The sequence below is a fragment of the Lepidochelys kempii genome, chromosome 5, assembly GCF_965140285.1.
Source record: "Lepidochelys kempii isolate rLepKem1 chromosome 5, rLepKem1.hap1, whole genome shotgun sequence".
Lineage (NCBI taxonomy): Eukaryota > Metazoa > Chordata > Testudines > Cheloniidae > Lepidochelys > Lepidochelys kempii.
The window spans coordinates 16,701,965-16,713,970 of record NC_136384.1 but is presented as its reverse complement, the minus strand read 5'-3'; the positions used below and the strand labels follow the sequence as shown (position 1 = coordinate 16,713,970).

Genomic DNA, 12,006 nt, shown 5'->3' with positions numbered 1-12,006 from the left:
CCAGGAATATTTAAAGGAGCACTGTGAGGACAAAAATAACCTAAGAAATTTCTTTGCATGGGTTTAATCACATTATCAAAACCGAAAAGATATTAACATTTTAACACACTTTTCACTGACTTTCTGTATTTTAGTGCTGTTAAGGGTAGGGACTATGTGTAATTTCTGTTTACACAGAACTTAGCATGGCAAGAGCCTACAACTGGGGCCATTTGGTCCTACCATATTACCACAAATAAAGAATACTAGCAGCTACTTGTTCTGTTGATTTACTTTGTGTCCTTCACACTGTTTGGATGTTGGTTGGTTTCACTTTATGGGTCTAATGCATGAGCAATTATATCTGGGTTTCAACAGTGCATGGAAATGACTTTCAATTTTTGTTTAAAATAAAATATCCATGAATATAGTCATGCAAGCTGGCCAGATCCTGCTCACTTTATAGACACACACAATCCCACTGAGTACAGTGTTCAAGCAAAGCACTCAGGATTTGCTCCCATGTTGCTGTTCAGACTCTTTTACAGAATCACTTTAAATTCACCCTGCTGTGTTCTTTAGTGACACGTTTGTCTCTTTGGCTTACTTAGACTCTTGTGCCAGTCTACGGTATTTAGGGAGTCTGTGATGTTTTCTATTTTTTTCTTCTTTGATATGGGGTTTTTTTTTATGCTATTAGACAACCTTCAACAAAAATTTCCATGTGGTTTATTTATGCCTGGTGAATTGCTAGGGTTCCTTCCTATATAAGGTACAGGATCCAAAGGCACTCTCAGATAAATACTATTTAACAAATAAGCCTTTTATTTTTGCTGGAATTGTTGGAAGTCTGGAGTTCTCCCTAGTTGGATGGATAATTAAACTGTGAGTGTTGCCACATGATGGTTATTATTAACACAGCACCACAGGAGCCAATTAAAGAACAAAAGGCCTATCCCTTGCCTGGGGACCTTGTATTCTAAAAGGTCCTGATCCTGCAAACCCTTACTCCTGAATAGACAAGAAGACTGGGCCCTAAACTAACTAATGTGCTGCAAAATGGGGCTGGGGCAGCAAAGAGGGTATTCTGGGAAAGACTATGAGGTATGCTTGTTGTATGCTCTCAGCTTATTAGCTTCTTTATAAACTGCTATATTAAAAAAACAGCCTGGGTTGATCTTGGCAGGAGCGTAACAAGATTTAATTCCCCCTTTTCTCCACTTCCCCAGCAGCACTTAATTGTCCTCTCCTTCTCCTAACCAAAGGCCTTTAGAACAGCCTTCCTTCCTGCCCCATCACCTTGCCTGCTTAGTTGTACTGTGGTAGCTTCCACCAGCTGGGGCTGTACAAACACAATAGATGACTTTCCCTGCCCCAAAGAGCTTGCAGTCTGACTAGAAAAGACAGAACATATGTCAGGGTTCCCCCACACAGACTCTGAATTCTGGGGTACAGATGGGGGACCCGCATGAAAGACCCCCCTAAGCTTATATTTTACTAGCTTAGGTTAAAACTTCTCTAAGGCACAAATTCCTTAGACTGATATTGCTGCCACCACCAAGTGATTTACACAAAATATTCAGGGACGGGTCACTTGGAATCCCTATCCCCCCCCAAAATATCCCCCAAGCCCCTTCACCCCCTTTCCTGGGGAGGCTTGAGAATAAAAATACCAACCAGTTGCCTTAGCAATGTGAGCACAGACCAGACCCTTTGTCTTCAGGACACTGAAATTAATCAGGTTTTTAAAAGAAGAATTTTATTTATAAAGAAAAAAGTAAAAGAATCACACCTGCAAAATCAGGATGGAAGGTAACTTTATAGAATAATAGAAAGATTTAAAACACAGAGGATTCCCCTCTGGGCTCAGCTCAGTTACAAAAACAGGAATGAGACTACCACTGTAGCATAGGAAAATTAACAAGCCAAAACAAAAGATAACCTAATGCATTTCCTTGCCCTACTCACAGTTTCTGTGGTTTTAAATGGATTATTCCAGGTATATTTTTCAGGAGATATTGTACCTGCTTGGCTTCTCCCTCCATCCGGAGAAGGAACAACACACAGAACCACAAACAAATCCTTCCCCCGCAGATTTGAAAGTATTTTTTTCCCTCCGTGGTCCTTCTGGTCAGGTGCCAACTAGGTTATTTGAACTGCTTAACCCTTTACAGGTAAGGCAATCCAGTACAGCTGCTAAGGATACATAAAGGTTGCTACCCTTCCCCCTATATTCATGACGACTGGTGAGAGAGGCAAGCAGCGTGAGGGAAGGTGAATGAAATAATAACAAATGGGTGTTCTAGTAGACTGGCTGTGTGCATGATTCAGAGATTTCAACAGTTTTCTGTTTCCGATGATGCAGGTGCTAGTGGCAGATGAGAGGTGGGCAAATTCCCTGCAGCTTTTCCTTTCTCCTGTTCCCTACAAGATGGCTCCATAGGAGCAAACAGCAAATCCAGCAGTTCCAGGAATTGTCGCCTAACGGGCCTGATTCTCTATTCCAAAACCTACTTACCAACAAGAACTAGTAGGAACCAGCAGAAGGTTTTCCTATGGAATTCCCACTACCGGAGTCACTCAACCCCTGCCCCCTACCAACTCCTGAATTGGCTTCCCCAGGTCTTGGCAATAATGCCCCATTGCGAAGAACTGGGCAGTTTCCCTATCTCACAGCTATCAGGCTGTATGCAGACATCAGAGCATTGGTTTGCACTTGATTCACATTTTAAAGCTTTTCCCCACAACCACAAGGACTAGAGCATTCCCCTTATTCAAATGAAATCTGAGATTCTGACATTCGTATGAATCAAGGAGCTCAGGGCCTTGGCCTGAATCTAGCCCTACTTAAATGCAGCCACCTTGCCTCTTTCCTAACTCTACTACTCTCCTCTGCCGCCCTTCCCACCAGAGTAGCCTGTCTGCATTTACTCTGCCATGCTCCTTAGCGTCTCCCATCTCCTCACACAGCAGTATGGTAGACGAGCTGCACGTTATCATAGAAGATTAGGGTTGGAAGAGACTTCAGGAGGTCATCTAGTCCCACTTCTACTCAAAGCAGGACCAACACCAACTAAATCATCCCAGCCAGGGCTTTGTCAAGACAGGCCTTAAAACCCTCTAAGGAAGGAAATTCCACCACCTAAATTATGCCACCTCGAGGTGAGGAGGAAGAGCTGCATCAGCCTAGCACTTACTGCTGCTCTGCAGAATACTCTGGGGCTGTACAACTGGGCTACAGATGAGGTCACACTGGGAGACCAGCAGAAGGACTGGGTTTCAGTGGAAGGGGAAAACTTAGCCCCAGACAACAATCCACTCCCCAGGACTGGGTCAAGTTTCAGGGGAGAGGTAGCGCCTCCCCACATCATACCATGAATGCAATCAGTGATGCAGACAACTTAGTTTTCCAAATGTTGCTGAAGAACAAGTCTTGTTCTTGTGCAGCTTGTCCTCATTTACCTCTGCACCACTGTTTCCCATCATAGACGTCCTGTCCCGAGGCCCCTTAAAGAATCACAAGACTGTGCACTAAGGCACTGGCAATGAATGGCACTTGGATCCATACAAAAGGAAGTTGCATAATTAGAGGGTTATTGTGCTGAACTCCTCACTGAGTTAAGTTCTTTCTTATTGTGACAAGCAAAGCCACCCCCCATTCAGAATCATCTCCTATTATGCAGGGATTGTTTAAAGCAGAACAATCAGAGGCTATTGTGGTAAACCCAGGATAAACAGCTACAAAAAAGGGAGGGATAGTAATTAGTCCCAGGAGATTAAAAGGCCTCTCCCTGTCCACTGAGGAGAACCGGGGGAAATAAGGTTCAGCTGGAAAAGGGGTTGCTAGGGAGCTAATTAGGTTCAGCTGGCTCCAACTGCTGGAGACCTTTTTAAACCCTCCCCCCCAGTGGAAGGGAAGGAAGCTGTTAGTAGGCTAAGGGCAGCAAGACATAGAACCCTTCTAGGAAGGGAGGCTGTACTCCCTCCCCGAAAGGGAAGCCAAACCATGCACGATCAGGGAAAGGAATAACCAGACCCTGTGCTACCTGTAAGTATTTGTCTTGCCCAAGCTGGTGTTTCCAAGGCTAAAAAGGACTGAATCTGCTGAGGAGAACAAGGCACTTTGCCACAGTATAGATACTAACACCGGCATAATGCTCCAGCTTCTTCTGCCCCACATGTTCTAATGTGAATTGCCTTTACGGAGGGGGTAGGAGACCTGAGAGAAATTACTGGTATAATAATGGTTCTGTTATTAAACTACAGCTAGGCAGTGATGAAGTATTTTTCATTACTGGCTCAAATCAATGAGCTCCCACAGGGTTTTGCAGGTTTGGGTTTTGGCTTGTTTTTAACCTTCATCTTTTCATCTTCCTAAACAGGCAGAGAAATAGCAGCACAGGGAACCATTCTGCTTCAGTTTTTTCCTGGGTATTGGTGTGCTAGCAAAGCACAATACACCAGATTCAAAATACACTTGGGTTCAAAAAAGGAACAAGATAAGTTCATGGAGGATAGGTCCATCAATGATTAAACTCTGTTTGCCAGAAGCGGGGACTGGATGACAGGGGATGAATCACTGATGGTTACCTATTCTGTTCATTCCCTCTGGGGCACCTGGCTTTGGCCACTGTGAGAAGACAGGATACTGGGCTAAAGGGACCTTTGATCTGATCCAGCATGGCCATTCTTATGTTCTTAGGTGTCACAGGTGCACTAGTGTAACCTGCTTTTTAATTAATCAGCAAAACAGTTTGTTCCTCTGGGATCCTTCATGCCTTGACAATTCTGCTTTGCAGGATGCTATGTAAGCAAGAGCTGCATCTTCAGTAACATGCAAGCTATCCAGGACCAGATCATATTAGTTTTGCCAGCATGGAGGTTTTCTTCATTCTCTCATACTAGGATTCTTGGGAGAAGCAACAGCTATTCTGGTCAGCATCACCAGGTGTGAGGTCTTACGTTTTTAATCCTTGTAACTGGCAGTCCCCAAAGATCACAAGGCATTCAGGGAAAGATAATCTTGGATAAGGGCTAATAGCCTAGAAGTCGGGTTTGTAACAGATCGTTGCCCACAAGGTCAATCCAGACCTTTACCCTTCTGTGACAGGGAAGTTGAATTCTATGCAGTTTAATGTTTGTAGTTCCTTTAGATGAGATCTTAAAAATAAGCAGTCCTATTTGCTCTGTGTGAAATTTAAAAGATGCCATGGAATAATATGTAGGAGGGTTTTTCCGCCAGGTATCCAGCATCAAAATGCCCCACCCACTAACGTCTGCAAGACAAGATACCCTCCACCTAAAAGTGGATGCATGCATAGCAGTCCAGTATCATGGCCTGAATGTTGGTAGAATATTTACAATTTATTTCAATTTAAGCACAAATACAGAAAATGAACACTCCAACAAAAAGCACAGCGATACCATTCAGTATGGTCCAACTGGATATTCTCCTAACACTTGCTTATATGGGGGAAGGACTTTTCTTTTTAAATTATTGTGCTTATGGTCAGGCCAAATTACACTGAGGGAATTAGACAACACTAATTTGATCATGGAATGAATGGAAAGCAATGCAAGGCACACGGAGACTTAAAGAGACCTGAAATAGTGTAGAAGTGATAGTCACTCAGCAGACCCACAGTCAGACAATCTTAACAATTCAACCATGGTGTGACTTGTCAGATCACCTGAATACAAAGCAGAAATGGGACAGGATCACTTTTCCACTGGGAGATAATGTAAGAAGATGAAATGCTGGTCTAAAATCATAGATTCCAAAAGGAAAACCAGATAATGCCTTGAAAAAATTATTCATTACATGACCTTGCTATCCAATGTGCCTTCTGCAATCAGCCCAAATAAAATATTTGCATGGGATGTTAAACTGGGAAACCCCAGTTCCCAACCTAGTGATGTATTCACAATCATCCATTGAGATCCATACATTTCTCTTACCTGGTCATTTTAGCAAGCTAATTCTTACACTCATTGTCCTAGTCCTCACTTTTATTATTTTATAGCATTCCCAAGTACTTCACAGAAAACTAGACATGATCTATCCCTAAACAGTTTGGTATTATAGCTACAATCTTTTGTTACACGTGTTATAATTCTCCATTTGCAGCTGGGTTTAATTCTACCAACCATAAGTTTTTTTGGTTTGATACACTCATTTTTTTTCTAAAAAGAGTAAATTTATTGAAGTGGTGGAATTCTTTTATTAACTAATGGATTATTTGGGAATCTCCTCCTTATGAATTAGTATGAGTGAAAACATGATGCCTAATCATGGCAAATCACTTTGCTATCTTGGATTGGTATCTACAGCTTTTTAGTACAAAAAAGAAATGTGCCACCAACAGTGTGTGTGTATTTGTATACTGTGCACACTCAAGAAGGAGCAGACTAACATAAAAGATACTGTGGGCTTACTTCTGATCTCACACCAGTGCAACTCAGCTGACTTCAGTAAAGTTCTTCCTGAGAAACACTGGTGTACATCAAGAGGAGGATCAAGCACTGTTTCTGCTACTCCTCTGAGATACCATCAAGAACTTGCACAAATTCAAATTCCAGGAATATCAAAGATGCTGCATGTAAAGGTTGTAAATAATGATGAGCAAAATTCAGGGATTCCATTTGGATGCTTTTATGATGCAGTTTAGATCTGAACTTTCCCAGTGTTGAAAGTGGTCAGATCTAGAATCTTAGTTTAGGCCTCACCTCTAGGGGCACTGGTTCTAGTTGTTTTTTATAATGTCTGGAACTCGTTCACCCATCACTAGTTTAAACATGCTTAATATAGAAAATAATAGAAAAATTTATTTAAATAAGTTAACACTAGACAGCTTTATTCTGTCCAAAATATGCATTAACACCAAACACCACCAAGCTCAAATGTACCAAGAGGAGACATTCCTCCTCCTTTCAGAGCAACATTCTCTTCTAAATACAGAAATGGGGGATGCAAGTCCTTTCAAATTATTTTTTTTCAGACATTAATCTGATAAAATTTTAGGAGCATGTGATAATGGGAAACTGAGAGCCAGGCACTTAGTAGGCAGGCTGGGTGTAAGTGTAAGAGGCTTGGGAAAAGCACTACGCTAATCACTGAGTCACAGAATGTAGGGCTTGAAGGGACCTTGAGAGCTCATCTGGTCCAGCCTGCTACACTGAGGCAGGACCAAGTATACCTAGACAATCCCTGACAGGTGTTTGCCTACCCTGTTCTTAAAAACCTCTAATGATGGGAATTCCATGACCTCCCTTGGAAGCCTATTCCAGTGCTCAGCTACCCTTATAGTTAGATATTTTATCCGAATAGCTAACCTAAACCTCCCTTGCTGCAGATTAAGCCGATTACTTCTTTTTTGTACCTTCAGTGGACATGCAGACCAAATGATCACCACCTCTTTGACATATTTGAAGACTTATCAGGCCCTCCCTCAGACTTCTTTTTTTCAAGACTAAATATGCCCAGTTGTTGTTGTTTTTTTTTTACCTTTCCTCATAGGTCAGGTTCTTAAAACCTTTTATCATTTTTGTTGACTCTCCAATTTGTCCACATCTTCCTTAGAGCCAAGATGGTAAGGGGACACAACCCCATGCTCCAGATGTCCCTAAATCTCCAGCTGTCAGAAGCTGGGGCCTGATCTACGCTAGAAAATTAGGTCTGTTTAACTACGTTGATCAGGGATGTGAAAAATCCATACCCATGAGAGGCGTAGTTACGCTGACCTACATCCCCATGTAGACAGCGACAGTTCATCAGAAAAATTCTTCCTTCAACCTCATTACCGCCTCTTGGGGATGGGAGGTAGGTAGCTGTGCCGCTGTAGCATTTGAATTGTAGACAAGCCCTGAGACTGGACGACAGCAGATAGATCACTCGGAATTGCCCTGTTCTGTTCATTCCCTCTGAAGCATCAGGAACCATGGTCAGAAGACAGGATACTGGGCTAGATGGACCATTGGTCTGACCAGTATGGCCATTCATATATTCTGTTCTTCTAAACCTTTACAGCAACTGTGAATACTGTCAGTAACAACCCTTAATCACACCACTTTGAGGGGATTTTCCCCCAGTTTGGGTACTTGTGATTATCACATCTTCACATGCAAAATAGAATTATGTGTGCGCACACACATATATACATATATCTCCCCTCCCCTCCCCTCCTCTTCCCCTCCAACCCCACTCACAAGGCTCTTTCCTAGGAAGATTTACCCTTCTCGGTCTCTGTGGAATGTTGAGCACACCAGCTCCTTCAAGTTGGGAACCAAGTGCTCGTCCCACAATCTCCTTCAAATCCCCATTGATTTTTTGCAACAGAAATCTGCAATTTGCACAGCCTGTTGCAGTTCTAGTCCTCTTCTCCAATGGAGCGAGGGAGCCTGCAGTCTAATCCAACAAGCCTGGCAAAGTCCCTGGAGCACGATCCTTACAGCAGACCCTTCTAGTCCTTGCACTGTTACATCATTCAGCCCTTCAGTCTGGCTCCCACTCTTCCTGTTTATAAACTCCTCCCTGTCCCCTTGAGTTCCTGTTTGTTCCCTTCCCGGAGAGTGACTCTGGGTGTGCTATTGTAACACCAACAGACCCCGGTTGTCCTCAGACCTGGGGCCTCTGGAGCTTAGTGCATGAGCTTCTACCACATGAGCTAAAAGCCAACTGACTCTTAGCTAAGGCTGTAGAGCAGACTCCTTTTCTCTCTCTAAGTGGTCTCGGTGCCACTAGATGGGACAGAACACCCCACCCAGGAGGTGTGTGGGTTACACTACCAGGTTGCTTGCCCACAATGGAAGTCACCCAAATACTTCAAACAGCTAATGAACACACTGAGTGCCCACCACACCCAATTTCTAGATAATTCAGGTCCATCCAGCAGAGTCATCCTGCATGGCTCTGGCAAGTCTGCAAGCACTCAGAGCCCCCCAAAACAAGGGACTAAGTATTCTCCCCCCTGTTTCTTCCCTTCTTTGCACCACTAAATGCTGCCATGTAAGCATGTGGGTTACATAAGCTTCTCCAAAGAAACAGCTCTGCCAGCCCACTACTGCCAGACCATCCCTCCTAGAGCGCTCCTATGCAGAGACGAACACATCAGGCTCCCTTAGGGCCAGAATTTCATAGCCTTACTCACAACAAGTAGTCCCTTACTGCACAAGCATTGATTTCAATGGGACTACTCCCAGAATAAGATACTACTCAATATGAGCAACAGTATCAGGATCTGGCCCTTTAACATAGGCTAAAACCATTCATACTAGAACTGAGACTACACAGTTCATTTTACTTGTAACCCGTATAACAACACATTGAAGGAACACAACATACATCGTCATACAAGAAAGGCTACTGTGTGAAACTACTGTGCCATCTAGATCTCTTTTCCTATGCACTCCTTCCAGGTTACTAAACTGGGGCAATGTTCCTCCAGTAGAACAGACTCATCATCACTAGATACAGAATAGAAAGATTATTGTTAAAATGGTGACAATACCAATCCAAATATCCATCCTTAGCATCTAAGGAACGTACAAGGACAATTTCTTAACCTCAGGTGCAGTAGCCTAAAAGACTGAACACTCCCCAGGACCTTAATTAGAAACTCTCTCTGTCTTTCACTTAGGGGGGTAAAGTGTAATGTAGAAACAGCCCCAGAGGCTTTTCACAGTGACCATGCAGCCTGTGACAGAGAACTAATGCCAAAGGAAATAAAAGCAGCATTTGCTGCTTTCTCCCTATTACCCCAGCAGGTAGAGAAATGGAATACAGCAATTCTGTCTACTGACTCCTACCTTCCAACAAACAGAAACGTGTTATAAACTACAAGCAATCTCTGCAAGATGAGCGCCTGATATCATTAGAAACACTAAGTGCTTGCATTTGTGTCTCTGAAAGCAATGTCTGTAATCACACCCTTTATCCTGTTACTCACTGACAAAGCTCATGCTGTACTGCATTATATTTTGGGGCGCTGCGCTTTATGGCTCGCAGATCTGCATGCTCATCTTATAAACATCACAATAAAGATATGCCTTAAAAAAAAAAAGAGGAAATTTCATTTGTCTGCACAATCCATTTCACAAAATGCCAATACCTTAACTCTTCAACTCCTCGCTTTCCTTAGCAGTATCACAAAAAGAAAAGGAGTACTTGTGGCACCTTAGAGACTAACCAATTTATTGAGCTGTAGCTCACGAAAGCTTATGCTCAAATAAATTGGTTAGTCTCTAAGGTGCCACAAGTACTCCTTTTCTTTTTGCGAATACAGACTAACACGGCTGTTACTCTGAAACTTAGCAGTATCACAGTATTTCCTAGAGGCCCAACAAATAATGGGGCCTCTTTGTGCTAGACACTGTACAAACCAAGCAAGAGACAGTTGCTGCCCCAAAGAATTTACATCTAAATAGATGAGACAACAGATGGGAGGGGAAACAGAATCCCAGAGAGGTGAAGTGACATGCCCAAGGTCACATAGCAGGTCAGTGAAGGAACCAGGAATAGAACCCAGGTTATCTGATTCTCAGTCCAAGTGCTCCATCTGCTAGCCCAAACTGTCACCCACTTGTCCAACTTTCCTCCCTCTATACAAATATAATATATTTCAACAAGCAAACACGATGATAAAAAACAAAAGAAAGAACAGGAAACAATGCAATATGTATGCTCTTACCTCCCATATCAGTCCCTACTCCTCCAGCTTTGCTTGGCATTGCTCGCCATCCCTTTTCTGACTCCCATTCTGGAGGCAAGGACCTGTCCTTTTTAATGTGTTTGTCCAGTACCATGTACCACTTAAGAGCTATAGAAATAAAATATTTCTCTGGGGTGGATTTATAGATAACCTTCATTTGATACCATTGCCTGTGGGCTCAGGAGAGAGGTCAAGGAATGAATGACCCTAGAGACTTCCTTCCATGAACAAGCTTCTCATCCTTGGCACAAGTGAGGAACACGAGCTGGGTAGAACAGGGAGGTTTGTACTGACATGTCACCTGTGCTGTACAAACAGGCTTCCAGGGCTTTCCAGCCAACAGCTTTGGGCAACCCTGAAGTCACTTAGGAGACATGGCTAAACGGGCACTTCACCAGCCTGCTCCAGCTTCCCAGTCATTTGTCTTCTTGCAAATGAAAGAGATTTAAGCTTTACCTGTTGGCTGAGCACATCAGCTCCTCAGAGCATTGCAGCTCCAGGCTGCCATCCATATTGAAGCTTACAAAGGCGTTACGGGCCAGACTGTGTACCGCTGTTCAGCGCGAGTAAGGTCTTACTCCACAAGTAGTTCCATGCATTTTAAATGGGATTTATTGGAGGAGTCCAGTACTACTCACTATGAATAAAGGTGGCCGTCTGGTCCTATATGAGAATTAAACACAGATCAGTAGTTTTGCTGACTTTTGCAATTTAAATGGCACTATTTGGTGCTTTTCCTGGAACTTCAGCTCTTGGAGTCAAATGAATAGGAGAGAGTCTCAGCTTTCATTTTTTTTTAAAAAAAAAACCCCTACATTTCTATCCCTCGTGGTTAGAGAGAGGCACTGGAAAACATGAACCCTAAATTAAAGGTTCAAAACCAAGAAAACAATGACCATATTATTTTTTTTTAAAATTCTCACGACTTTTAAGCCAATCTCATGATTTTTTGGGGCCTGACACATGACTCTTGAATGTGTGGGGCTGGCAGTCCTGAATGCCAAGGGCAATGAAAATAACATGCTGGTAGCAGCTTGTCCGTGTCAGGAATAATGTGGGAGAATTTTCTTCAGAGAATTCAAAATAAAAGTATTACAAGTCCAGATCCCAAAATAGCATGAACCAGGACAAAGCACATACCAAGCGACTTAACTATCGACCTGACATGTGGAGAATAAAAAGTTATGCTGGGAACAAGCTTCAGCAGCAGCTCAGCACAATCACCTACAGGAATAATGAGATTATGTGGAATAACCTTCTGTAAAAGAGCATCTCTGAACGGAGCAGCCCATCTGTGCAGAGTTTGGCAGCTATGTGGGGT

The 12,006-nt window shown here is 43.0% G+C and overlaps 1 protein-coding gene across 9 annotated transcripts in view; it reads right to left on the bottom strand.

Annotated features, from left to right (window-relative positions):
* Positions 1 to 12,006, bottom strand: part of MAPK4 (mitogen-activated protein kinase 4) — a 158,641-nt gene that overhangs the window by 108,570 nt on the left and 38,065 nt on the right. The window contains exon 1 of one of the 9 annotated variants that reach the window (XM_073343543.2): positions 1,948 to 2,062. The exons of the other annotated variants lie outside the window; for them this stretch is intronic. The gene's annotated coding sequence lies outside the window, so the exon portion shown is untranslated. Of the gene's footprint in view, positions 1 to 1,947; positions 2,063 to 12,006 lie in introns of those variants that run through there. 9 annotated transcript variants of the gene reach the window in all.